Genomic DNA, 4440 nt, shown 5'->3' on the forward strand with positions numbered 1-4440 from the left:
CAAATAGTATGGATAGATGAAAATCATTAAATTTTTATTTTCAAATTGCTTTAAGATAGTATGGGTAAATATGAAAATCTTGTAAACATAGATACTTCTTTTTGTTGGTGTATTATTTAAAAATTAATTTTATTTTCTCTATGAAAACTTCTATTTGAATAAACAAAATTAATAATTTTTCAAAATGAGAAAAAGATTGGAAATGAGCATTTGCACTGCACAAATAGTCTAATTAACACATGCATAGTGCATTTAAAGGAGAGTTGTGGCTAGAGGAATGTGGGGTCCACGTGTATTTTACATTTAAGAAATGCGAACATGAAAATTTTATAAAATGACATATATGCCCTTGGTCAACCATCTTTCCTTTTCTATATAATAAAAATATTTTGTCAAATTATCCGCAAATTGCGCGGGTTCTTATCCTAGTGGAGAGAAAAACAAAAATACAGATAAAATGCTATAGAATCTCATAGCTCGTTTGGTCAAGCTGCAAAAATCAGCTTATTTTGAGAAGTGCTTTTTTTTAAAAGTGCTTTTCTCAAAAGTACTTTTGGTTGGTGAGAAACAGTTTGTGTTTGGCTAATTAGTTTAAAAAGCACTTATGAGCAGCAATTCGTGTTTGGCCAAGATTTAAAAAACTGCTTCTAAGTGTATTTTTCTCAAAAGTGCTTCTCAAAAAAGTGCTTTNTCTCCTCAAAAGCACTTTTTTCCTTCCAAAAGCTTGACCAAACACCTCAATTTTTTGCCAAAAATGCTTTTGACAAAAAAACCCACTTTTGAAAAAAAAAAAGAAGCTTGGCCAAACACCCTATCAATAACCAAACAACCATACAAGTACAAAAACCGAGCTTATCTGGAGTGTAGATGCACAAAAGATATACTGTGAAAAATGGAAGCTCTACTTGTAAGAAAACTCGGCGATCCTACTCTGCCACCGAATGTCTCAGAAAATTCACCATTCGATGTCTCAACCTCTCATCCAATCCCTAATTTGGGGTCACCTACCTCCGTTAGAGTACGAGTCAAAGCAACCAGCTTGAATTTCGCAAATTACCTCCAAGTCCTCGGCAAGTACCAAGAGAAACCCCCTTTACCTTTCATTCCTGGCTCCGATTACTCCGGCGTTGTTGATGCCGTTGGCCCTAATGTTACTAAGTTCAAAATTGGTGATCCCGTTTGCTCTTTTGTTGCACTTGGCTCCTTTGCTCAATTCATCGTTGCCGATCAATCCGGCTTGTCAGTTGTTCCTTAATCTCTTCTGCTTTATTTTACAATAATTAAACAATTCAAATGCGGAAAGCTTAGTTTTCGTTTTCGAAGTTTATCTATCAGTATTGTAATTGATTTACGTGGTTTAGACAACACTCTCCATTTATATTGAAATGAAATGGGCCTAATAGAAAATGGGTAAATGATTAGCAGAGTCCACTTTTACTAGTTCGATTTGAGGTGTACATGTTTAATTGATTGGTTAAACGTTAAACAATTGAAATTATTGTAATAGGGCTTGGATACTAGTGCAACAACAACAACAACATACCAGTGAGTTCCCACAAGTGAGGGTCTGGCTCGTCTGGGAGGGTGGGGTGTGCTTGGATACTAGTGCATATCTTTCAATATACACGAGGGGTTGTTTGGTTCAAAACCAGGTTATCCAAGAATTATAATCCTGGGATATAACCATGATAGATAATCCCAAATATTATACTGGGATAACCTCCCTAGTCCTTGTAACCAAGCAGCCCCTAAAATTTGGTAAAAATGGGAAGTGTACCCTTACTTGATTTCACGCGACATAGGTCAATGGACATTGTATATGAGCCAAACTAGACTTGTGCTTTTTTTCTTACTTTTGGGTTGGTTCAATGGTTTTAGTGTTCAAAAATGTCTTAAGTTAGCTGATAATTGAAGGTTTCGAGTACCTGATGGGTGTGATCTAGTGGCAGCGGGTGCACTTCCTGTTGCATATGTGACATCCCATGTGGCTCTGGTGCATAGAGCACAGCTGCGTCCCAATCAGGTAGGGTCACCTTCCCTTGAGCTTTAGGGCATATAATGGTAAGGCCATTGGTGCATGATTTATCATACACCCGAATCATGTGACATACTGGTTTACAAATGGTAGGTGTTAATGGTACTTGGAGCGGCTGGAGGTGTTGGGCTCTCAGCGGTACAAATTGGGAAGGTTTGTGGAGCAACAGTTATTGCAGTTGCTAGGTACTTTTCAATTCTCAAGTGTACAAAAAAGTTCTTTTAAGGTTGTTGTGCTAAAAGTTATCCTTGTCTGTTAATCTTAGGGGAAATGAAAAGGTGCAATTTTTGAAATCTTTAGGAGTTGATCACGTAGTAGACTTGAGCAATGCAAACGTCATCGAAAGTGTCAAGGGCTTCCTGAAGTCAAGAAAGCTTAAAGGGGTTGATGTCTTGTATGATCCGGTCAGCGGGAAGCTTACAAAAGATAGTTGAAGCTATTAAATTGGGGAGCACAAATTCTGGTTATTGGATTTGCAAGTGGAGAAGTACCTGTCATCCCAGCGAACATTGCTTTGGTGAAGGTACTGCTTCTAAGCACCCCGATCTTTTTCTTTTTACCCCCTTTTGGTTCTTTCTTTCTAGTCGGCTGACTGTACCAGGCTTAATTAGTCCGGTTGCTGGTCAATTGAGTAGCTCTTAATTAGACATGTCCAAGGCTCCTAAGGTACGCATGTGGTGGGCACACTAGCTCCTTGAAGTTCCTACTAATAGTTTGAAATTTGAATACAAGCAGTAAGTTAAAAGATCATTCTCAGAATATAGACTGTCTTGCCATAATCCTGATTGCATATACTATGTTGCAACATGCTAGCAACATTAACATTTCTTAGTCTCAAATCAACAATCTAGAGGGATCTTGCACTGAAGGGTGTGGCTTAGTGGTCAATGAAGTGAGTGCAAACTTGGGAGTCCATTCAAATTCCAGTAGAGACAAAACACTACGTGAATTCGTCCCATCTTCCTAAGCTATGGTGGGCAGAGTTATTCGCTACCTGTGCTGGTGGGAGGTAGCAACCCAATGAAATGGTCGAGGTGCACCAAAGCTGGCGTAGGTACCACTATTTCAAAAAAAGAAAAGAAAAGGAAAACCAATCTTGAGGGATCTAAAGAGTAGAAATTTCACGCTCTTGTCACAAGAGCAGTGTTAAAAATAGCGTGAAGCGAGGAAAAGCGACAACCCCCATTTCACGAAAAGCGAGAAGCGAGAAGCGAAGCGCCCGCTTTTTTGAAGGGAAGCGAAATTTAAAAAAAAAAAATTAAAATAAATACGGCATAGACAACACATGTAATTGTAAGCAAATGTTCAATACTTGAATTAAAAAACTAAAAAGTAGCATCAATTAAAGCACAAAATGAAAAAGGCAATAAGAACTAAGAATAAAAAATATATAATTGGGCAGAAATTGGGCAGAATCTGGGCAGAATTTGGGCAGAAACGGGGCAGAATTTTTCTGAAAAAAATTCGCCAGCATTTTGGCGCTTTTTGGACGTTTAGAAAGAAAAAGAAAAAGAAAAAGAAGAAGAAGAAGAAGAATGAAAATAAAAACATACCTGTTGAAACTTGAAAGCTGTTTTTGAGGAAGAAAAGGCTGGTTTAGAACCCTAGTTTGCTGCTGAAGAAGTGTCTAAAACAGAAGACTCAACGATTTGGGTCTTTTAATTGAAAAAGACTCGTTTGGGCCTTTTAATTCAAGAAGCAATCGCTTCTTCCGCTCCCGACCGCTTCATCGCTTCTCGCTTTTTAGAGAGAAGCGGTCGGTTTTCTGTACCTGAGCCGCTTTTAGTTGGGGTAGCGACCAACCCATCGCTCCGCTTCGCTTCTCGCTTAAAGCGAGGAAGCGGACGCTTTTTTTAACACTGCACAAGAGATGTCAAGGCATGTAAGTATTTTCTTTTAAGACATGCTGCTCCCAAATTATTGCATGAGAAGTTTGCTCCACCTTTCATTTCGTAATATGGACAAGCTACTATTAATTATCCAGGTGTCTCATAATACAAGCAGTATGAGCAGCAAAGGACTTTCATTTCTTTTTATCTCTCTTTACTCCGTCATCCCAGCCTCCAAAAAGAGAAAGCTTATTCATTTTCTTTTATCCGAGAGTAATAACCATCATTTTTTATACTTTTTTTTCCATCAGAACTGGACGATTCACGGACTCTATTGGGGAAGCCATAAGATATATCAACCTAATGTGCTTGGAGATTCTCTGAAAGAGCTCCTATCCTGGTTGTCTAAGGGTTTGATTACAATCAACATTTCTCATACATTCAGCCTGGCAGAGGTAAGAATCCTTGGCATTTATCACTTTTTAGATCCAGAAAAAAGTAAGAAAAGATCCTAGTAATGTGCAGGGACTAGCATTTCATATGCAAAAAAAGGCTGTTCTGATCCTTACGGACCTT

General features: G+C 38.3%; 1 pseudogene; it reads left to right on the plus strand.

Moving 5' to 3' along the window:
- The first annotated feature begins 841 nt into the window (after positions 1-841).
- Positions 842-4410, plus strand: LOC109222596 (annotated as a pseudogene).
- Positions 4411-4440: the final 30 nt, after the last annotated feature.

Source organism: Nicotiana attenuata, unplaced genomic scaffold (assembly GCF_001879085.1).
Source record: "Nicotiana attenuata strain UT unplaced genomic scaffold, NIATTr2, whole genome shotgun sequence".
Lineage (NCBI taxonomy): Eukaryota > Viridiplantae > Streptophyta > Magnoliopsida > Solanales > Solanaceae > Nicotiana > Nicotiana attenuata.